The sequence below is a fragment of the Hydra vulgaris genome, chromosome 15 (genome assembly GCF_038396675.1).
Source record: "Hydra vulgaris chromosome 15, alternate assembly HydraT2T_AEP".
Classification (NCBI taxonomy): Eukaryota; Metazoa; Cnidaria; class Hydrozoa; order Anthoathecata; family Hydridae; genus Hydra; species Hydra vulgaris.
In genome coordinates, this window is record NC_088934.1 from 14,802,501 (window position 1) to 14,828,608 (window position 26,108).

General features: G+C 26.6%; 1 long non-coding RNA gene across 3 annotated transcripts; it reads left to right on the top strand.

The window, feature by feature from the left end:
- Positions 1 to 4,483: 4,483 nt before the first annotated feature.
- Positions 4,484 to 6,562, top strand: LOC136091284 (uncharacterized). 3 transcript variants are annotated; one of them, XR_010643869.1, is made up of 5 exons: positions 4,484 to 4,959; positions 5,440 to 5,534; positions 5,659 to 5,824; positions 5,945 to 6,117; positions 6,197 to 6,562. It is a non-coding gene; the product is annotated as an uncharacterized LOC136091284 (long non-coding RNA). The 3 variants fall into 3 exon arrangements; XR_010643870.1 differs by having other exon boundaries at positions 4,485 to 4,760; XR_010643868.1 differs by having other exon boundaries at positions 4,487 to 5,534.
- Positions 6,563 to 26,108: the final 19,546 nt, after the last annotated feature.

The window sequence follows — 26,108 nt, forward strand, 5'->3', positions numbered from 1 at the left end:
GCTGCTTTAAGCATTACATTCCGACTGTAAACACCAAAGGCGCTGAAAAAGACCTTATCGAAGAGCAAAAAAAGGTAAAAAATCAACATTTTCAAAAATCTAGATGTTTAATTGACCCATTATTCAAACAAATAAAGTTTAACATTGGACTTTAGCTTAATTTTTATGCATATTAATTGCCTAAAAATATTTAATTTTTCAAAATTGATCCATGGAAGGGTCCCTGCAACTTGACTGAAAAAAGAGTCAAAAACGGCCTAAAAATGAACTTTGGGCCCATTGCGGCGACTGATAGAGTGGTCTAAATGTGATATGTATATATATATATATATATATATATATATATATATATATATATATATATATATATATATATATATATATATATATATATATATATATATTTATATATATATATATATATATATGTATATATATATATCTATATATATATATATATATATATATATATATATATATATATATATATATATATATATATATATATATATATATATATGTATATATATATATATATATATATATATATATATATATATATATCCAAAATTTTTTTTTAGCACAAAAAATGTAAGTATATGTAAGTATTTTAATAAACAAGATAAACTTTTTAATTAATAAAACCATTTTATTAATTCTAAACAATACATGTTTCGACTATCAATAATCATCTTCAGTTGAAGTTTAATTTTTAAATTTGTTTAAATACCTATATAGGTGATTTTTTAATACCAATACAAAATGTAATTATCTGGGTACAAACTATTAATTTAATTACAAAAATACAACAAAAACTATTATAAGAATAACAATTCATACTGAAAAAAAAAATAGGAAGTGACGAAAGAATAGGTTAATAAAAAAATACATAGAAAGTAATAACTAAACAGAAAGTGTCAATTGGACAAGGTTGACCTGTTTGTTCATACCAGGTTTCAACCATTCTATAAACATGCTTTCTTTTAGTTTTAATTCGAACTTATTAGATGCTGAATCTAAAACGAAAAAACACTTTTCATTTAATTGCATAAACAAATTTTCATTACCATAGAGATGTTTGTAGATATGTGATTTTTTGTCTCTCTTATAATATTTAGTTATCCGTGTCTTGAGATGGCGAGTAGTCAAGACACGGATAACTGAACATTATAAGAGAGACAAAAAATTACATATCTATAAACATCTCCATGGTAATGAAAATTGTTTTATGCAATTAAATGAAAAGTGTTTTTCTGTTTTAGATTCAGCATCTAATAAGTTCGAATTAAAACTTAAAGAAAGCATGTTTATGGAATGGTTGAAACCTGGTATGAACAAACAGGTCAACCACGTCCAATTGACACTTTCTGTTTAGTTATTACTTTTTATGTATTTTTTTATTAACCTATTCTTTCGTCACTTCCAATTTGTTTTTTAGTATGAATTGTTATTCTTATAATAGTTTTTGTTGTATTTTTGTAATTAAATTAATAGTTTGTACACAGATAATTTGTTACCTATTTGTTTTTTAGTATGACTTGTTTGTTTTTAGTATGGCTTGTTATTCTTATAATAGTTTTTGTTGTATTTTTGTAATTAAATTAATAGTTTGTACACAGATAATTACATTTTGTATTGGTGTTAAAAAATCACCTATATAGGTATTTAAACAAATTTAAAAATTAAACTTCAACTAAAGATGACTATTGATAGTCGAAACATGTATTGTTTAGAATTAATAAAATGGTTTTATTAATTAAAAAGTTTGTCTTTTTTATAAAATACATATATATATATATATATATATATATATATATATATATATATATATATATATATATATATATATATATATATATATATATATATATATCAAGGGTGCAAGGGAAAAACAGACAATGCCAGTTTTTGAAAATATTAAGATTTTTTTTATTAACATGTTGTGCAAATCATAAACTACCTTCAGTGTTAAATTTGAAGCAAATAAATAAAAATTAAAGGTCTAATTTAGCGATAAGGAAAGGAAAAAACATAACGTACGGGAAGACTTTAAAAGCTAAATTTGATTTATCTCAGTTTGCGAAAAACTGACATCCCCTGTTCTTACCTTGCAACCTTCATATATATCTAGTAAACACAGATTGGTTCAGAATTGGTCAATATTTAGTCGAAATCGGTCGAAAAATGGATAAAACGTTTAGCGACCTACTATTGACTAAAAAGCGGCACTTGATTTGAAATGTATATTTCAAACTTTTTTATATATACGTTTACTAAACATCGATCTAACGTTTAGAATATCGACTTACATTAGTCAAAAATGTAAACCTTTAATCGGCCTTAATTAATCGTAAACATTTATAGATTTAAAATCTATGCTTTAAATCTTTTAATATATACGTTTATTAAACGTCGATCAAACGTTTACAATATTGAGTTGATTAAACGTATACTTATATTAAGTCGTTATTCTAAACGCTTGATCGACGTTTAATTAACGTTTATTATATTTTAATATAGAAATATAGCGATTGGTCCGAAGACTCATATAACAGCTTAAGTCATGCGGTTTAAATAGGCATAATTAAAACGAAATAAAAAACTTTATATAAAATTAATTTTTTATTGGCTTAATAATTAAATTTGACTTAAATGCGTTTTTAAGATTCACCTCCTTACAACAACCGACAAAACGATTGATAAATAAATAATATACGAGTGTCGGGTGCACCATTTTAATTCATGAAAGTTAAAAGCTCTTATCACGGCAATCTACCTTCCTAAATGCCAACAAATCAATCGACTCCGATGTTTTAGAAACTATTGATGGCGATATTGAAACAGTTAAAAAGTATGAGTTGCTGGTCTCTCGTTATGAAAGTCCTGCTGCAAGAACTTTTTTCGTAAGTTTTATAAACAGATTAAATTCATTTTGTGAACGCTAGTATGATTGTATAACAGTAGGAATTTTAGGATATCTTTGCAATAATCAAGTAGGTATTCATCTTTGCAATATAAATAGGTATTCATCTTTGCAATAATCAAGAAGTTTAATAAATAAATATATACATTTATATTTTAGATGCATTTTAGCCTAATTTAGTTACATTTGCAAAAGAAAATTGGTGGAACAGAGCTGGTAAAAACCACTGCATATGTTGTGTCACGACATAGCATATATGTCAAAAATAAACATGGATGGTACAGGAAATTTCGGAAACTTTTATTTAGAAAATCCTTTATATGTAAAATTGTTCTGTGTAATTCTAATTTTGATTTATGAATTTACATTTAAAATGCTAACTACTTCACCCTAGTTATTTGCGGTTACAAATCAGGTTACAAAATCCGACGATCAGGATACGAATGTAGAAGATGATGTTGAACAAACAGGTGCAAGATGAACAAGCGGTAGAGGATATTCCAGGAAGATTTTTGATGATGCAGAAACCACCCAGACGGCACAACTCGTTTAAGAGTTACGCGTGGTTTCTGTTGCGTGTTTAAAACTCCCGAAAACACTAAGAATAACACGTGTCAAGAATAGGGTTTTGATTCCGTGAAATTAACTACTATATTTTACCAAAAAACCAGTTTGGATATTAAGTTTTTAGTGATGGTTTTTCAGTTACAAAAATGGAGTATTAAATTATCAAAAGTTTTCGCAACGAATGTAAAACCATTACTAAAAGCACGCGATTTTTCAAATTTATTGCATTTTTATAATTCGGAAGGTTTTAGAGTGTGTAACAAGAACTTTCAGGAAAACATTTGTCGAGAAAATTTATATGTTAAATAAATTCAGTTTTTGTTAAGTATTAGCATGTATATATATATATATATATATATATATATATATATATATATATATATATATACACACACACAAACACACACATATAAATATACACGTGTGTATATATATGTGTATATATATATATATATATATATATATATATATACACATATATATACACACGTGTATCTATATAATTTATACAATGTATATTTTATATATGTATGTATAATACATATATAAAATATGTATGTGTTTATTTATGTATTCATATGTATATATGTGTGTATGTATAAGTCTATATATTATGTATGTATGTATATATATATATATATATATATATATATATATATATATATATATATATATATATATATATATATACATATATACATACATGCATACATGCATACATACATACATACATACACTTATAAATAAATGTATATGTTATGTATACGTAATATGTACTCATATACACACATATGTGTGTGTATTTCGGCGTATGTATATTTGTGTGTATCTGTATATGTGTGTGTATTTCTGCGATATATATATATATATATATATATATATATATATATATATATATATATATATATATATATAAAATACATTTTTTGTGTTAATAGTATTATTGTTATTACTATTAGTATTGTTATTATTTATATATATTTGAAAAATACTAGTGTTGTTCCTATATAAATGTGTGTGTACTAAATGCTATAGGGTATCCTATTAATGATAATTATTTAACAAAAATGAAAAGAACAAGTTCAGCGTAGTAGAAAGAATATATGAAAAAATATCGATCAGTTTTAGCTGGAAATTTATTTCCTGAATGTTTAAATTTGTCTTCGAGCTACGAGGCTGCACCAATATACTAACTATGCTTCATTGAATAAACTTTCTCTACCAATATTGACAGCAAAATCTAGTAATACTTTGTTGCAAAATACTGTCCGTAAGTAACTTTACTTATCTGTAAATCAATTGTTTATATTTGAAAATTATTATGTAAATGTTAAATTAATTTTTAATTGTTTGAGAAGATACAAAAAAGAGTCAGCAGTATAAAAAATATGGCATGAGCCGAAGCCAGCAAGAAAATTTCTTGCATAGTCTATCTGATTGCAGAAAGGATATTTTTTTTGCTGATAAAGGTAAGGGTCTATTATCAAGCAGACTATGGCTAGTGATATGCATTAGCACATATTGAACTTTTTTTGTTTTGTTTGTGTGTATGTATATATATATATATATATATATATATATATATATATATATATATATATATATATATATATATATATATATATATATATATATATATATATATAACATTTTTAAACCAGAATATGTGGGTTTTAATAAGCAAAAAAACATAAATTGAAAAGATTCTACTATAAGTCTTCTACTTACTTATAATCTACTAAAAGAATCTTACTAATTCTACTAAAAGTCAACTGCTAAGTTTTTCACATGTTCAACGAAAAAGACGATGAGAAAAAATATTAATCGTGGTACAACTGTTAATGAAAATACTTGTATTAAAACTCTAGTTATTTATCTTTAACTTCAAAAAATTTTAAATGACACTAATATTTCTGGTAAATTTTGATTTTGCAAATTTTATCTTTTAGGAGTTTTACCGTTATCACATAATCTAGATGAAGACAATATATTTAAAGAAGACTTCAGAAACTTAATGAAGATAATAATATTAATGTTGATTAAGGTAGGTGACTATTAATGAACAGGGGGCATGTGTGCATTTGGTTTTTTTAAATATTATGTATAACTTATATTTATATTTATTACCTATATTTGAGTGTATGTTAGTCTAATTTATCTTAAAACAGGATATTTGCACTTTAACAAGCAACAAAACCTAAATGAGATGGTTTCGAATCAACCTTTAAAGATTTCTATATTTATAAGCAAAAATCAATTAAGAGAGGATTTACATCCTGGTACAAATGCTAATGAAAATACTTGTGAATACTCGGGCTTCTGGGTCATTCCAAAGTAATAACTTATTTGCATTTAATTTAAAAGTTTATAATATTTAAAAAGTACAATAGTATATTTGATGATTTATGTTTCTTAATGGGTTTCATAAATTCTTAAAGGGCGTCTTTTATTTAGGTTGAAGTTGGTGGCTCTAAAAAACAATTTGAAAAGAAGAATGAAGGGTCGATTCCGTTTAAATGTACATACACAAACAAGCGTGATTAATAAGGAAAAAATCAATTTTACTCTTCCATTGAATCATTACTCTGGTTTTTTCGAACAGTATTTTTTATAGTGCATTTATTTAGGTAAAATACAAAACAATAGACTAAGATAATCAGTTATTTTGTTATTTATTATAAAACTTGTTTTTTTTTTTTTAAATAGATTAAGGCGAATCATCAAAAACCATTACCAATACAGATCGACCAAAAAATCAGACAAACGAAACTTTTCCCATGGATGATGCCATGTTTTAGCGTAAAATGATTGTCACACCATTACATAAAAAGAAATTTGGGCTACTGAAATAGTTTTTAGATAAAGATTTGAATGAAATTAAATTTGAACAGGTTACCTCAATTGAAGAATTAGTAAAGTTCGAGACCCGACTTTTAAGAAAAATTAAAAAGAACATTTGATGCTACTGGAATTGTTTGTAAAAATGCGAAAGCGTATTGTTATACGATTTTAGATTTTATAATGACGGAAGAGGCGATCAATCGAAATTAAATATTATGTATGGTAACCATGTGCCAAGCGTCTTTTATTAGCTTATTTTTAATGATTTGGTTTTTTTTTCTTTGTTTATTTTTTCTTTGTAGTATTATTGTAAAATAATTTACCTTAAAAAACAAAAATAAAACAACAAAATTGTCGTAAATATAATGTAGTATATATAAAAAAAGGTTTAAACGGTTTAAAGCTATACGTGTCTAATAAAACCTACGTATTTTTGGTTTATCATCAAACCGTGCTGAACAGCTGTTAGTTCAGGCATAAATTTGGAAAACTTATGCCTGAACTAACTTATGACATTAAATAAAGTTTCCGTTTGGAAACTTTATTAAATGTCATAAGTCTTAAAGTGAGTTTTAAACTATAGAAAACACGAATTTAAAACCTCATAAAACACGAGTTTAAAACCTCAAAAACACTTATTTAAAACATAAAAATACTCGTGTTTGAAACCTTAGAAAACACGTGTAAAACTCCAGTTAAACTTGCCGTGAAATCCACGTGTTTTTGGTTTACGCCTGGATCGTAACAAACACGTGTTTATACGGGTTTTAAATCCGAGATTAAAACCAGATGTGCCGTCTCTGCAGAGAAAAAAGTGATCCAAAATATTTGTTTATGAGTCTATTATATTTATTCGTAATCTTTAACTAAATCTTAATGTAAACTTTTATTTTCTGCTAATGAGATTAAATTTTAAAAATATTTGATAAAAATTGTTACTATAAAATTTCCACTGCAAAAAGCTTGATCATTTAATTTTTTCTTACTTATCAAAACTAAGGTGGGACTTTTACTTATTTTGACGTAAAAACGCGAATTACTTTTAAGCGTAAATTACTTTACATAACTCATATAAAAATATATAATTTACTTACATTTAAAAGTAATTCTTTTTTTTTTTACATAAATTATTTAACGTGTAAAATTTAATTACTTAAGTTAAGTTTTTTAAACGAGTAACTGTTACTTGAAAAAGTAATTTACTTTTACAAGTAAAAGTTATTTGCATTTTTACTTTTATCTGTAAATGTAACTTACTTTTAATGGTAAGTCGTGTAAAGTAAATTACTTTAAAAAGTAATTTTGGTTATAGTTATGTAAAAAATTTACATCAAAATATAATTTACTTTTTAAATTTAAAAAAAGTTATTTATGAAGTAAACTTACATAAATATGATATTTAAAAAACATAACACTTACTTTATTAAGTAAGATAAAACTACATCATAACAACAAATTACTTTTGCTTGTAAAAGTAACTAATTAGCAATTAAAAAACATTAACAAACAGTTTACATAAAAGTAATTTGAAAAAAATTGTTATTTCCTTTTACAAATAAAAGTAAATTTTTTCTTTGAAATCTTATACTTTGTATCTTTATCTTATACTTTACTTTGTAAGTAAGTAAAATGTAAGTTTTATTATTTACTTTCTCAAAGTGCAGTCATTTCATGTTGATTTAACATAAATTTTGAGATAGGAATCGTATTCAAATCCATTGCCTGTTTGAGGGCACTTCTGGGTAATACTTCTAGTAATACTCTGATGTAGGTATCGTGGTTTATTCTCCACCAGCTAATTGCCTTGTGGAGACCGCAATACCAAGGTCCGCAAAGACAAGTTCAGCTCCCGAAGGAGTTTCATAACCTCTGCTCTGCGGTCCAAGAGTAAAGTGAGTTTGAGAAGAACGAAGATACATTAGAGTGAAAGATAGAAGAAGTCGTGTTAGATAGATAGCATAGAGATAGCGGACAGGAATTGCACACGATCTTAGAAAGTGCAACAGTAGTGTTAGTCAAACCAACTGGGAAGCCGCTTCATGACATTGTGTTCATGATTGGACTTTACTTCCCAGTCAGGTAAGTAATACTCTGATGTATGTGAACAGTGTTTGTGGTGGGGCATCGGAAAAGGATTTTTTTTCACGTATATCATAAAGGGTAGTTCTAATATAATTAGGTGCAAATATTGTCAGCATGAGGGCATACCAGTAGTGCAGAGACGAGCTCCCTGTTGCACGAGTGCTAATAGGGACTGCTAAATAACCATTGATTTTTTATTTCTTTTTTTTGTTGAGCATAAATAGGTTAGTGACCGTAATGAAACTTTAGCGAGGAGAGGAGGGGGATGGGGGTGGTAAGGGCATAATTTCTAAGCTATGGATAATTCATGCATGTGTAAACCTTGACTAAGTCACTGTTCATTAGAGCGCGCTTTTTTTCAGTTTTTTTCTTTGTATTTGACTTTTCAATCAAATATTTTGTTAATATGACGCAATATAATATTTTTGGTATCCGCAAGAACATCGACTGCTAAAACAGTTTTCAAAAAATATAAGTCATTTAAACTATCTGATATAATTTATATGGATTAAGGGAGTGTTTATCAGATATAATCTTTTATTGCCTTTTTTCATATATAATTCATTTAAAAAAAGATGGTAAAGAAAGCTGCTCAATCTTCTACTATAGGTTGTGGGTGCCCTAATAACCTCCCTTTTGTTGCGTTGGTATCCAACCCGCACAAAGATGATTAGAAAAATAAAATCTCATTCAACTAAAATTGTGCTTTAGAATAAACTTGAAAGTTTTTTCAAACGTTAGTTTGACTTCACCAGATGTTTGTCGGCTATCAGTTGTCCCGGAATCTTGCAATTGATTTTTCATTACCTTCCAGACAAGCTAGAGCTCTGAATCTTCCAGCATTTGTGTAAATTTGATATAAGTACATCTTAAAATTGTTTTCAGAGCCAACAGAGTAGTCCTGATGAACATGCATGTTGAATTTGTTTCCTGGGCAAAGGGGGCCATTACCTTACCTTTTTTTTCTCTAATATTTTGTTTTTCTTTAAAGTTGGGGTAACTTTCTAAAAAGAAAGATTTTTTGCAAAAAAGCATTGAAAAGGCATTTTTTTGGTTTATTTGTTTTAGCATTAATTTGTCGGGAGAAAAGAGGTTAGTGGCCCTGATAAAAATTTACCATAAAGGTGCCGGGCATATTTGTACCTATGCTACTGCTTTTCCCTTCTCTTATTCAGCGTGGTTGATGTCAGGGCCGTCCCAAAGAGCTCTCTCATTGAGGGAAGGGGTCGTATGTGTTTTTTGCCATCTAGGGACACACACACAAAAAAAGGATCCTCGATATTTAACATTTGCCAACTATACTTCAAAACTTGCCAACTGAAATGGTAAATTTACAAATGTGCAAACTCAAATGAATATATAACAGCTTCACCCCCCGTTCAGGACGGTCCTGGTCAGCCCGTCAGATCTTAACAACCACTTTAACAGAAACGAAAAATAATTTTTTTATTTGTTTGTTTATTTATTAATAGCTATTCATACAACTGTTGTCTGGAATGAACTAATTTCAATTAGTCAATTCTCGACAACTATTATTCCTTTACTATTCTATCTTTATTATCTAACAATTATTCTAGTTTGTCGTTTCCAGAAATAACTTTCATTTTGGTTAGATTGGTTTTTAATAACAACCAAGCTGATTAAAAGAAGCCAAAATACAATACTTAGAATAAAGTTGCAAAATGCAGAGCCATTTCCGAAACAAGTTTTAAATAACTGATGTAAATAACATAAATATTAAATTAAAAAAAAAATTAAAGTTAAAAATGTAAAAGTAAAAGAAATTAACTTAAAAAAAATTTATAACTTTTCATAACCACAACAGCTGCTTATTGTAATTTGTTTAATATAGCGAATTGTTTTTATTTTAATTTGTTTAATATAGCGAATTGTTTTTATTTTAATTTGTTTAATATAGCGAATTGTTTTTATTTTAATTTGTTTAATATAGCGAATTGTTTTTATTTTAATTTATTTAATATAGCGAATTGTTTTTATTTTAATTTGTTTAATATAGCGAATTGTTTTTATTTTAATTTGTTTAATATAGCGAATTGTTTTTATTTTAATTTGTTTAATATAGCGAATTGTTTTTATTTTAATTTGTTTAATATAGCGAATTGTTTTTATTTTAATTTGTTTAATATAGCGAATTGTTTTTATTTTAATTTGTTTAATATAGCGAATTGTTTTTATTTTAATTTGTTTAATATAGCGAATTGTTTTTATTTTAATTTGTTTAATATAGCGAATTGTTTTTATTTTAATTTGTTTAATATAGCGAATTGTTTTTATTTTAATTTGTTTAATATAGCGAATTGTTTTTATTTTAATTTGTTTAATATAGCGAATTGTTTTTATTTTAATTTGTTTAATATAGCGAATTGTTTTTATTTTAATTTGTTTAATATAGCGAATTGTTTTTATTTTAATTTGTTTAATATAGCGAATTGTTTTTATTTTAATTTATTTAATATAGCGAATTGTTTTTATTTTAATTTGTTTAATATAGCGAATTGTTTTTATTTTAATTTGTTTAATATAGCGAATTGTTTTTATTTTAATTTGTTTAATATAGCGAATTGTTTTTATTTTAATTTGTTTAATATAGCGAATGGTAATTTATTTAATATATCGAATGGTTTAAAAAAGCCCACTTTCAAATTAAAAATTATGTGGTCGATTGTGAAGAAAAGTGTCTTGATGTTATTATATCATACGGATGAAATAACATTAAATTTTTTTTTCAATAATTTTTTGTTACTTTTTTTACTTTAAAGTTTCAAAAACTTATAGTAAAAAAGTTTACAAAAGTGCAAATCACAATATTTAAACAACCAGATTCCAATCACATATTTAAAATCAGGCCCGTAGCAAGCTGTTTGTTTTTGTTTAAGAATTTAACTTTATGTTACGACAAACTCCAAACAATTATATATTCATGTTTATGTAAAACTCAGGGCCGTAGAAACAAATATTTTATCAGGGGCGGAGGCGGTAGCAGTACAGTTGTCATTTTTTCATTCAATATTTTCAAAATTATTTATTTGATAAATTATTGGGGGAGGGGCAAATGCCCCTGCTGCCCACCCGGTTGCTACGGGCCTGAAGCTTTTTAAAAGTATTGCATTAACATTTTAGGGGTTTACTGTTAACAGACTCCAATTATCAAAAATAATTGGAGTTTGTTAACAATAAACCTCTCAAATGTTAACTTCCCTTGCATACCATTAGTGGGAGAGCGATGAGTTTATAACATTTACATACACTTTTTTTTTAATATTTTAAACTAAATTTAAGTTCATAAACAAGGCTCTAATGACCGTTTAAATTTTGAGCAACCTCCCCAATTACTTAGGGGATTTTAAATATTATCTTTAATTAAGTTATAAGTTCGTCTGACAATCAAATTCTGTTTCTAATTCAATAGTTCGGAGCGAAAGTTAAATTATATATTTTTTCGTGCAAGAAGATGACAAAAATAGTTTTATTGCCAAGCCCCTAAATATCCGTACATAGTTAAGTCATTAAAAACTTATCACTAAAAATTGATGATCATGTGTTTTTCTGAAGTTTGATTTTAATAAGTTTATTTTAGTTGACTATAATAGTTTTGTATTTCATGGGAATATATCAAAAAAATTAATATATGCAGCTAAAATACCGAATTCTCCTGTTTTCGTATGTTATATTTAGAAAAAAATGAAATCTTTTTCTAAAATAACATACTAAAACAGAAGAAATAAATAACATAAATTTGCATAAATAACAGAAATTTTGAATAATTTTATTTTTTTAACATATAAATAAAATGGTTTAAAAAATATTATTTATGAAAATATAAATTAATCAAAATACAAGATTTAATTTTAAATTGATTTAAATCAGGGATGCGGAGTCCCAAAAGGACTGCGGTTTTATATCTCAACTTTTTCCAGGTCTGTAGTGTCCAGAAGATCTAAACATGATTGCTGACTTATGATCTGCTATATGAAAAAAGTTCATGAGATTTAATGACTTGAAACTTATTGTCTTTTTGTGACTTTTAAATCCGGAGTCCTTTTCGGGACTCCGCATCCCTGAATTTAAATTTTAAATACAAGTATTGATTGGTATTATACAACGTTAAAAGCAATGTAAAAAGGTTTCGTAATTTGAAAATGCGGCAATTCCTTTTATCACCAACCGATTAGAATTACTTATTTAACAACATCTTTATCTAATAGTATTATTAATAGTTACGTACAAATGAGGTCTTTTAATGTGATGTTAAAAACCATATTAAGCTCGTTTAAAGACTTTATGGTAACCAATAATATAAGGATGTTTACTTGCGTAAATTTTGAGATGCATTAGGCCGAGTGAATTAAAAAAAGCAACTGCTTTTACTCAGTAATTGGTCAGCTTTGCGTGAATAAAATTTTAGCTATGATGGTTAAGTTTTTATTTACATAAAACTGACCAATTACTGAGTAAAAGCATTTGCTTTTTTTTTATTCACCCGGCCTACATTATATAACAATGATTTGGGTTAATAAATATACTTTTGGTAAATAAAAAATACTTAAGTGCCAAACTTAAGTATTTTCTTGTTTATATCATATTAGAATGTTTAGGAAACTGTTGAAACAACCACTTTATTCGGTTTGGGTGTAAACTTTATATAATCATAACCTTTGAATTTTGAATTTTAAAACCTGTCGACTTAAATTTAGTGTAAGAAAATAAAAAATAAAAGTTACTAATTTATTGCTCTCACATTTGGGGTAGGGATGGTAAATATTTTAGGGTATTTTTTTCCAGGCTCCAATCATCAAAAGTTTTATTTTTTAATCTACATATAAATCATTGCTTAGCAACAGCTCAGGTTATACGCATATTACACACAGGTGTCTAATTTCTGTTTCTCTGGAACAATAACATTTCTAAAAAAAAAATCTTTAAATGTATTTTAGAGCTCCTAAACATTGCGGCTCTAGGTTCAGTTGCTTGTGGGATCGTAACTTTTGCTTATACTAGTCTTGCGGTAGCTAGGCCACTGATACTACACGCAGATAAAGATATTTACATGAAAAGTTTTAAATTTTTCATGCCTATATAAAAATACCGTAGTTGTTTAAACCAAGACTTTTAGAGTCAAAGGATTTGCTTGAGCAGGTGGACTTTTTTCAAATCAAAGTGGCAAAAAATCTTTACAAAAATAAAGCGTCCTCTTAAAAAGTTCGGGGCTCACTAATCTTCAGGGCATGGTGTTATAGCCCCCATATTTCAGGACAGGTTTAAACTTTCTTACTTTAGTTTTTAAATAATAAATACATTTACGCAAAAACTTGTAAAAAAGAACTATCAGTAATGCCAATTACTTTCCTTCCAAATGAACTGCTATTTCTGAGTCTCCGATTGGTATATGCGCCTTCTGCTAACTGCCTTATTTCAGTTTTGTCTAAATTCCAGTCCTTTCGAATGGTCGGCCAGAGAGTAAATATTTTTAAGACGGTTTGATTCAGAGAATGGTTATTATAGTTAAAACTCATGGACCGGAACTAGAGAGGGTTTTAATCATGGGTAGAAACCAATTATTGACATTTTCAAACTTTACAGAGAAGAAGTACCTAAAACCGCGCTAATCAAATGTTGCGGCAAACTGAATGTTAGTGACTTAAAGTTTTACTTTTTTGCATTACTTTTGTACAAGATCCTGTCAAAGTTATTGTAAAATACAATTAAATTTATTTACTTTATATAAGGTACTTTTAATTTACTTTACAAATTATATAAAATGTAAGCTTATGTAATTTAAATTTTATTTTATATAATTTATTTTTAATAAAGATTTGTTATTACTTTTAAAATAAAAAATTCCTATTTAATAAATATTATTTCATTTGTAAATTTAATTTACATTTGGTAGCATATTACTTTTATGTAATTTACTTACTTATGCAAGTTACTTTTTAATATAACTTTTTTTAATTAGTTACTTTTATAGGTAAATGTAAATTAGAGTTTAAGGAACTTTTATATTGTGTAATGTAATTTTCAAAATTAAGCAACTTTTAAATGTAAAAGTAAACAGCTTTTTCATGTGACTTACTTTTACATGTAAAAATAAATTACTTTTTGATCTAATTTTCTTTTACATAACTTACTTTTGAAAGTAAAAAAACTTACGTTATAAAGTAAAAGTTGTTTCCAAAAAATTAATTACTTTACGGAAATGTAAATTTACATAAAACGTTTAAAATTGTTAATGTAATTTACTTTTTGATAAAAATTAACTTACTCGTGTAAGTAAAAGAGAGGAACGGTTAAATCCTGATTTGCGTATGGCAAAAGTAATAGTTTTTTTTTTTTTTTTTTTTTTTTTTAGTATTGTATTTGCCGATTGAAAATAATTGACACTCATAATTTATAAAAACAAATATTTACATGACTGGGGCTTGAAGAAGACAAAATTCATCTTATCATTAAGCCCCCCCTAAAAAAATGCATATTCATCAAATAAAATGTTTTAACAAAATGCAAAAAATAAAATATATAACGTTTAAAATATTTAGTAATTCAAAGAGTATTTATATTTAAGAACTGATTAGTAAAATAAGATGATATATAAGCATTAATATTACAAAAAGAATTTACAATAACTTTTTTTAATAAAAATTGAAATTATAAAATTTTACAATATTTTTAGTAATTAGTATTTCAAATAATAAAACTTAAAAAAATCGTTTGTAAATTCAAAACTTATAAGATAAGAAATACATTTACAATAGCAGACTATTGTTTAGAATATTAAATATAATATTAAAGAGTAATTAGTAGGTTAATTTTTGTTTTTGTTTGCTAGTTTAAAAAGCTTTTTAGAAGAACTTTAATTCATTTTCATGTATCCTCAGTAATTGCTTAAGTTTTGTTTTAAACTGGTTTAAAGAATAATTAGATTTCAGCTCATTATTTAATATTGTATTCCACAGCTTAGGACCTCGGTTAGCAATTGAGAAAATGGTTGCAAAAAAGTTCAAAACGATGTTTTGAGTAAACACCGCACATATCTTTTTAGATGGTTTTTTTTACGGTTGTATACTCAATTCGTGTTATAACGCTCCTCCGATTTTAAAAATTTTCGAATTCCTAAAGTTCCTTAAATTATTATTTTTCTCTGTTAATTCATTTTATAAATGATTATAAATGGTACTTAATTTTGTAATTTTTTTTGTTTTTGCTACTTTTATCATTACTTTTATTTCTAGGTGTTTACTTAATGTTAATAGTTTATACTATTTGTAAGCAACCTTGAAACGCAATACCAAATATTTCAGAAATATATTGATTGGTTGATTGATATCAAAAAAGTAATTTGCATTCAAAAGAAGTTTATATGATAGTTAATATTATAAACACAACTATGGAGACCATGGAATTGCTCTACACCTTTTCAAAATGTAATTGAGAACTTGAAAGTTGCAATTAAGAAAAGTAAGACGTAATTGAGAAATATAACATGTAATTTAGAAATCGTGATATGCAATTAAGAAACACAACATGTAATTAGAAAAATTTTAAAATTTAATTGAGAAACCCAAATCTTTGGTTTTATGGAAATGATGTCCACATTGAATATTTTTTTTTTTTTTTTTTTTTTATTATTTATTTATTTTGCCGTTGATAAATATTACAAAAAAGAAATTACAATAAAAGAAAAATACTGGCCGGAGCAAGAAGAAGACAGGTTGTCTTATCACCGAGCCCCGTCACACAAAAATTTACATGCACAATAAATGATAAAAGACAAAAAGACAGTATAAATACAAAAACAAAAACAAATCAAATACTTCAGCAATAAAATAATATAATACACAATCAATTTCCATCAATCAAATACTTCAGCAATAAAATAATAATAATACACAATCAATTTCCACTGTGAGTAACATCGCTGACTCCATGGAGCTTGATCATGTGTTTTTTTAAATCAGACCGACGTGTGAAAGTACTTTTACAATTGTCATATCTACAAGAAAACAGAGAAGTCTTCATTTTTGATTGTCAGTTATTGTAAACATCCGTAATTTATCCATTAAAAAAGATATACGCGGTGTGTTTTCAAAACATTGTTTTGAAGTATTACTTTTGGCATCCGCATGTCAGGATTTAACTGCTCCTCTTACATTTTATATAATTTTTAAGTAAATTTAAAGTAATTTAATATAATATAATAGCGCTGTACACTTCAAAAGTGATGAGTGCAAACTGCGTAGAGTTTGTACTTTAACAGCTGTAATACATAAAAAAAATAAAAATTAGTATTCAAAATGTTCATCCAATTTGTTTTTGAATTGGTTGATACTAACTGCATTTATTGTTTCTTATTTAAGTTTGGTCCAGCCATTTACCACTCTATTGGTGAAAAAACTGTCGTTTAATATTTCCCGTATATTGTCTTCTTAGTTTACTATTGTGGCCTCTAGTTTTATGATCTTTGTCTAGCATTTCGGGTTTTATGTGAAAGTTTATGATATCGTATCCTTCCAAATATTTAAACATTTGTATCATATCACCTCTTCTTCTTCTAATCTCCAGCGATAGTAAACCCAACTTTTTTAATTTCTCTTCAAAGCTATATCCTCTTAAACTTTCTATTATAGCAGCTCTCTGTTGAACACTCTCTGATTTATCTTTATCATACTGCCAATAAGAATTCCAGATGGGAGTTGCATATTCTAAATGTGGACAAACTAAGGCTATAAACAAGAGTTTCGTTGTTTTTTCATCTAACAATTTAAAAGTGTGTTTGATCTGACCTAGCTTTTTATTTGCTTTATTTACTACTTTATTTTCATTTATTTACATGGTGTTTCCATCCTAAATCGTAAGAAACGTACACAGCTAAATCTTTTTTCATACTTGAGTACTCTAAAGCTGTATTGTTCATTGAAAATTTGTATTGTTTATTTCCAATTACCATAATTTATACATATTTGGTGGTTGAACTTCATCAACCTGGTGTAGCACTAACGTAACTAAAATAAATAATATTAATTAAACAAAAGCATGCTTTAAGAATTCTTGGAAATGTAGATCGTTTCTCACACACTAAACCTCTATTCATTAAATTTAATATTCTCAACGTATTTCAACTAAATCTCTATCAAATTCTTATTTTTATGTTCAAAGTTAATAAAAAAATAGCACCTATTTTATTTAACTCTTTTTTGGAAAAAATATATCATCTATACCCAACACAATTTTCAGAAAACAATTATGTTCAACCTAAAACCTATTACTCTGTTACTAAGTTCTCAATTGCTAACAGAATTCCTAAACTTTGGAACACGCTATTAAATAATGAGTTAAAAACTATTTCTTCTATTAAACAATTTAAAAACAAACTTAAGCAAAAGCTTTTAATAAATGACAACGAATTAAAATTTTTCTGAAGCCTTTGATTAGGAGTAATCACGTTTGTCTATTTCTTTATAAATATGGTTTAAATATATATTCTATATACATTTCAATTTGTACATTATGACCTTGTTTTTTATCTGATATAATAAACTTTACATTTATATAAGACACATTAAGATATTAAAAATGTTTTTAAAAATGTTTTTTTGTTTGTTTGTTTGTTTGTTTGTTTGTTCGTGTATTATCTGTTATTTTATGATTTAAATTCAAAAGGTTTATAAATCTATAACCAGTTAGGAAAAAAAAGTAATTTAATTAAAATAATTAATTAAAAAATCTTCGTATACTTTTGGATATATTACACTGTAATATAGCGTATAATGTTTTTTAGTTTTTATTTATCGTTATTTTATTTTAACGCAGCGTTTTGTTTAACGTTTATTTAACGAGTTACTTTGTTATGTATTTTAATTATTGACATTTTTATTTAAAGGGGCTTGGTGATAAGACAGAACTTGTCTTCTTCTTGCCCCAGCCATGTATTTATATATTTGTATTGTATAAACTTGTAAACTTTTCTTATCGGCGAAATACATAATAATAATAATAATAAATAATAATAACAACTCATTAGACCATTTCATTAATACATCTATATCTTGTTAAAGTTTAATTATATCATTATCATTTTTTATTGCTCTAAGGATTTTAGTGTCATCAGCAAAGAGTTTACAGCTTGATTTTATTTAATTGAAGATATCATTGATATCGACCAGGAGCGGAATCAGGCTGTAGCAAGTGTAGCAATTGCTACAGTCAACTCAGTTTTTTTTCTTTTTTTCTTTTTTACATACATTTTTTTTTTTCATGCAAAAGAGAGTAATAATTTAATAAGATATGAAAGTTACAAGTAGTCAAAATGCAGCACTCAGCACACGTAGCTGAGCCAAGTTGACTATGTTACGGAAATATTTCACTCGGAAAAATGAAATGCTTCACTGAAAAGCCCATGTTTTTAACGGGTTTTGTCTCACACGCTAATAAAATTTTGAAAGAATGTCAAACATTTCGGAACGTATCAACTTAAATTGAACCTGGGAGTTGAAAAAAATGGCAAATCGACTGTAGCAACTGTAGCAAAAGTCAATTTGTCATAATTTTAAACAACTCTATACATACCCCCGATAATTCATTATATATTGAGGCTATTTAACTGCAATCTTTTTATTAAAGAGGAGGTCTTACGTAGTGACTAAAAGTCATCAAGCAAGAGCCTGTAGCAAAAAAAAAAGTGAAGCAAATACAGAAATTCTGTTAAATATCAACTCTCCGTTTATAAAACTTTTTTAAATAAAGTGGATAGCAATTATTAAATAAAAAGGTTTTTAGTCTATTATGAAAATAGTAAAATTTGTTTATGTTTATGAAAAATGATGAAATGCGTTTATTGCTGTTCTACGAGTTATTTATCATTGAAGAAGTCAAACAATTTAAAAACGTTTTAAATATTTTATAGATTTCCCAGAGACAAAGAGTAGAAAACACGTTGGATAGAATGTTTACCTAATGCGAGTTTTAAAAAACTTTATTATAATAAAATGTTTTAAATAAAGATCATATATATATATGATCTGATTGACATCAAAACTTCAAAAAGGTTAAACTAAAAAAACATTTTGCACAGTTTTCCTCTTAGATAGATTTTTTTTATTTATTCTAAAATTGCAATGAACTTTCTACTATTTTTTTTTTTTAATGTGGAAATTTCTACTAGGAACTATTATTCTCTGTGACAAGGTGTATGTTACAAAAGTGTTATTGTATCAGGAAGTTGCTGTTTTTGGAAAAGAAATGGTATAAATTCTCTTTTGAAAAGTGTTTAAGATGTTATGATAACTTGTAATACAAGTTATATGTTTGATGGCCCTAAAATTCTTTTGAAAATGTTGTGAAAACCTGTAAACAAATAAATTCCTAATTTTTATGTGATCAATTCATTTAACTTTAGAAGATAGTCAAAATATGTGATAAAGATTTAACTCTAACATTTTATGAAAAACCTTGGTTAACTACAGATAGAACTCTTTTGCTGTTTGACTTTTGTCCACGTTATCAAAAATATACAAAATAATGGACTCAGAAAGTGAAACGTTTTTTTCTGATAATGCTTACAATGTTCTTCTTAATCACCCTGAAACTTCTACTTTCTCAAACTTTAACAAGACTAGTGATTTTATTAAACTTGCCGTCACATAATGGAAAACTTTTCATCTAAAAAGTGTGGGCATATATTTTAGGTTCAATAATGATCAAAAAGCTTCCTCAGAGATCTAAATGATAAACAAAGAAAGGTCGTTTTGGATTTTTGAGATACAGCACTATGCACGAAAAAAATCAGAAAATAGGCATAAAATATCAACACATGTAACAAGGCATTTCACAACATTTCACACATAATACACGTGAAGAAATAGTCTAGCTGATTAAAATGCTATTAAGATAAACATTTTTGTTACAAGTATATCATGTTTGGAAATTTTCTTACAGAACTACATGAAACAAAATTTAGAAATTTAAGAAAAGTATCTTTAGACATATTTTTAAGTCTCTTGTTTATATTAAAATGTATTTTGAAATTATGATTTGCTAAACGAATATGAAATTTTGACAGTATAATGTTTTATTTTTTTAAACTTTGGTCAATATCCGAAATCATTTGAAATAGGTGTATTAAAACGTCCTTTAGACAATACTGTTCAATGGTTTTTCTTTAATTTGATTAAAGGTAAAGTTTGTTTGACTTCCAATATTCAATACTTTTATGCTTTAACGCATTACTTTATTGAAATTGAGTGCTATCATCACAATATACTTTTCTATATCAATTTATAAAAAACTACTAAAAACTTTCTACACCAAAATCTATGTTATTTTAAACAAAGAACGACCATATTAAGTTTGGCTTCTTAGGTTGACATTTATTCATTGACACTTTTTTATTATTATTTGCTAAGATTTGTTAATTGTATCGTTTTTAATTGTAATATCCATGAAGTTTGCTGTTTTTAAATTTCAAAAGCATTTCTTATTTATTTAAAGCAATATATTTTTATTGAAAAAGTTTAGTTACTAAAGTTCTATTTTTTATTGATTTGAAACCTGTTTATTTTTTTCATTATTTGACAAAAAAGTTTATTGTAATGAAATAATAAAGTTTATTATTAAAAATATGAAAATATTTATAAATTGTTTTTATAAATTTACATACATCATTACAGTATCTATTTTAATTTTCAGATATTTTATAAAGTAAGCCATTAGATAAAGCATAATGTATTTTAAAACAAACTTTAATTAAATAAAAAAATTGAATTTTGAACAAATTTAGATTAAATTTGTTGTTTTCATTTTCAAATATCAACCTCCAATTTTTTTGCAGACCAAAACATTTTAACAAGCACAAATATTTTGTTGATTTAAATATATAGATAAATTTATATGATATTTTATGTATTATTTGGCATAAATACATTGACTTGCAATAGGAATACCAAGAACTAAATGTAAATACATCGACTGAGGATAAGGGTTCGGTCAGGGTTTTGGTCATGATTAAAGGTCATAAAAGACAAGTAAACTATCATTTCGTTAAAAAGTATTCAGTTTAACTAGATGGTTTTAACGTCGCGTAAATCAAGTAACGTTCTTCCGCTCTAAACAGACGGAAGAAGAAAGCAGTGGTAAAGGACCTCATGTATCACTATAAACCACTGCACATCCAAGACTGGCGCGAATGGTGTGTGATAACCTCTTCTCACACCCTATCAATGAATTTTAGTTAATTATGTCTGCAAATTTAGCTTATTTCGACCAGCAAATCGGCATATATAGATCATATAGTACAGACGGCAAATTTGGACTTTTAGAACTGTCGCCAAATGTGAAAAGCGAGAAACTTTTTTTTTTTTAGCTAAAAAAATACCTATGGCATTTTCGCTACAGTCAATAAAAATCCTGGATCCACCCCTTTCGACTACAAATAATATAGTTATCTCCTATCACCACTCTTTGAAGTCTGTTTTATAAAAATCCTTGGCACCAATCCAATAATTTTGATTTAAAACCAAGAGCATTCAGTTTTAACAATAACCTTTCATGATCAACCGAATCAAACGCTTTGGCAAAATCTAAAAATAAAACGATCTCATCCCAACTATTGTCTATCGAATTTGTGATGAAATCTAGAGACTCCAATAGGTTCGTCACACAACTTTTATTAGTAACAAATCCATATTGGCTTTTATTGATTTGCTTGTTATCTACTAAATATTTCATCATTTTATTCTTAATTATCCTTTCCATGACTTTACAAACTACAGATGTGAAAGATACAGATATATAGTTGCTAGGTTCTAATTTGTTACCGTTTTTAAACAACGAATTGATATTAGCACATGACCATAACTTTGGGAGTTTACTTGTTTCAAAGGATTTATTAATCATTGGGTAAACTTTGTCCATTCCAATTGCTTTATTAGTATACAATTTGCTTAAGTGTTCCTCTACAACAGAGACATTAAAATCTGGATTTCTACAGAAAGTTTGTGTTTCTATATCTATGATTGGAACAGATGAATCTTACGGCTTGATGATTACTGATACAAAATACCCATTTAATGTATTTGCAATTACCTTTAAATCTGTTACAATACTATCGTTTTTTAGTTGGATCGCTATAATATTCTCTTTGACTTTAGTTTTATTATTTATATATGCATAAACTTTCTTGGGGTCAGATTTCGAATTTAAAGCAGGATCATGTTCAAAATTTTTGATTCTCTGATTCACCTTTTTTTTTAATGTCTTGTTTATCTCTTTGTATTTTGCAATTAAATGAATGTCTCTGAATTTCTTCTCTGCATTTGAACCAAATTTCTCTCTTTTCTTTCGACAACGCTTTTAATTCTTTATTTATTCAGAGAGGTTTTGTGTTGGTTTGAACATTTCCCACTTTAATGATCGGAATAAAAAGATTACATCCTTCTTCGTAACAACTAAGCCATTTTTTGTAACATTCCTTTATTTCCAAACCTTTAAATTCATCGTTCTAGTTTATAATTTTAAAATGAATATTTAATTCATAGAATTTCCCTCGATTGTAAACGAACTTGTCTTTTTTAAACACACTGTTATCAACACACTTTTCTGTATGACTGTAGTTAAATCTAAAAATGTGATGACCGTGGTTAATACCTCCCAATGGTGGAAGGTGTGCCAGTTTATAAACTCTATTTTTATTTTCAGTTATAATCAAATCAAGTACATTCTTTTCATCTCCTATGTTATTTTAAAAGGTTGGTTCAATCACATTCTAATGCATGAAGCAATTATTTTAACATTCTAAAAATATTTTGGCTTTGTTATCAGACTCACAAGTTAGTTCGCCATAATAATCCTCCGTCCACCTAGTTGTGTGGAAATTAAAATCCCCACAAATAAGGATTCCAGTATATTTATTTGATGGTTTCTTTGAATAAGCAAATTTAATAGACTTTGTAATGTTGATACAGTTACTTATGTTGCTATTTCCGGTTCTGTAGATACTACCACACAATATTTTTTCACTTTCTAATTCAATAACACAACAGATTTGTTTTATATTAGGGTTTTTTAAACATTTTTCTGATATTTCATAAGCCTTTATATCGTTTTTTATATATATACATACTCCTCCACCTCTACCAACATCTCTGTCTTTTCTAAATAAGGTGTATCCATTGATATTAGTTACTAAATCATTATTCCACCTAGTTTCACAAATCATGACTACATTAGCTTTGTTTGAGTTAATAACTTTAATTAGTTCCTCGAACTTATTGTTTAATGAAGTTGCATTCAAGTATAAGCACGTTATTTTACTAAGTTTAGATTTTGATGGTGCTTCAAATATTTTATTGATTTTTGATTTCAATTTTCTGCAAAATATCGTTTCTGATAACGAATTGAAATGTTGAACTTTTATCTTCTTCTTAGTTTATTTAATCTATTTCTTTCACCAAGTAGCAATTTGAGGCTAGCTCTTTCTCTATACGCTAGATCTGGATTAATAAATACTTTATTTTTATATGCTTCGATTTTATTTAATTCTCTAGCAACACTTAAAACTTGTTTCTGATATGATGAATTAACTAGTTCAATGACCAGTGGTCCTGGTTTTTTTTTATCTCTACTGTTTAACTTGAAATGCGCAACAATATTCAATTTTTCTAATTTAAGAGCATCGAACACTTCATCAATACTTCCATCGTCATCTTCTTTGATTTCATCCTTGCTTTTTCGGCTCGATTCCTTTAATTCAAACACTAGTACATTTTTTTCATTTTTTACTTTTTTCTTTTTGTTCAGCTGAGATTGCATTAATTATTTTCGTTTCTGATTTACTGATAGGAGGTGCTCCTTTGCTTGTTTTCTTAATAAGACTAAATAGCGGTTTGTTGTTATTTTGTATTACTATTTTTAATTGTTTTTTTAAACTTTCATTTTCAGAATTTAATCTTTCATTTTCCTTTTCCAATTTAATAGTAGGCCCGAGTAATTCCTCCTTAAGTACTTCAATAGCAGTATTAACTGCTTGAGTTGTATCTTTTTGATACTACCATTATTAAAACTTTTTTAAAACATGTACTTAACTATGTTGCCATCTTTAAGCCACCATGTTTTTATATAGAATAAGTAAATAAATTTACTTATATTCTTCAATAACTTTGACAGGATCTTAGTTAGTTCTTTTTACAGCTTTTTTGCGTAAAAGTTATTATTATTGAAAAACTAAGGAGGGAAAGTTTAACCATTCCTGGATTATGGGGGCACAAACCCATGTTGCGCAGATTTAGAAAACTTTTAAGAGGGTGCTTTATTTTTGTAAGGTTTTTTTACCATTTTAATAAGAAAATAGGCCACCTACTCAAAAGTATCTCCAGACCCTGCAAGTCTTAATCCGGCACTGGTTTTTAGAACTACGGTATTTTATGGGAGTGAAAAGCTCCGAACTTTTGAATGAGGAACAGAATTTGATTGTCCGGCAAACTTATAACTTAATTAAAGATAATATTTTAAATCCCCTTAATAATTGGGGAGGTTGCTCAAAGTTTATATGGTTATAATTTTTGAACACTAAGTGATTATTGCATGACATTAGAGACTTGTTAATGAACTTAAATTTAGTTTAAAATGTTTAAAGAGATGTATAAACAAATGTTATAAACTCGTTGCTCTCACGCTAATGACATGAAAGGTAGGTAAACATTTAAGGGGTTTATTGTAAAGAGACTCCGATCATCACAACACTTTTGAAAAGCTTTACATAAATATGAATAAATGTTTGGAGTTTGCTCCATGTCGTAACATATTCTTGAACAAAAACAAATAGCTTGCTACATGCCTGATTTTAAATATGTGATTGGAATCTAGTTATTTAAATATTGTGATATTCACTTTTGTAAACTTTTTTACTTTAAACATTTAAAAATTTAAAGTAAAAATTATAACAAAAATTTACTGAAAAAAAAAGAACTTATTATATTATATATTATAACTTATTATATATAAGAACTTATTATATTATATTATATGTTATTTCAAACATATGATAAAATTCGCGATATTAAATAAATTAAAATAAGCGGCTGTTGTGATTATGAAAAGTTATAAATTTTTTTTAAGTTAGTTGCTTTAATTTTTTAACTTTAATTCTTTTTTTCTAAATTAATCTTGATGTTATTTAAATCAGATATTTAAAAGTTTTTTTTAAAAGATTATCTGGTTTGTTGTTCTTGCTTTAGAAATGGCTCTGCTTTTTGCAATTTTATTCTAAGTTATGTGATTTGGCTTCTTTTATTCAGCTTGGTTGTTGTTATAAACCAATCTAACCAAAATGAAAGTTATTTCTGGAAACGACAAACTAGAATAATTGTTAGATAATAAAGATAGAATAATAAAGGAATAATTGTTGTCGAGAATAAACTAATTGAATTTTGGTTCATACTAGACATTGTTAGGGATTATTTAATAAAAAATAAATAAAAATTAATTTTCATGTCTGTTAGAGTGGTTGTTATAAACAGAGCCGACCAGGGTCATCCCGAACGGGGATTGTAAGGGGCATCCCCACCCCAACCTGTTATATACGCATTTAAGGTAGCGCATTTGTACATATAGCATTTCAGTTGGCAAGTTTTGAAGTATAGTTGGCTAATATCAAATAATTAGGCCCTTTTTTAGTGTTTATATG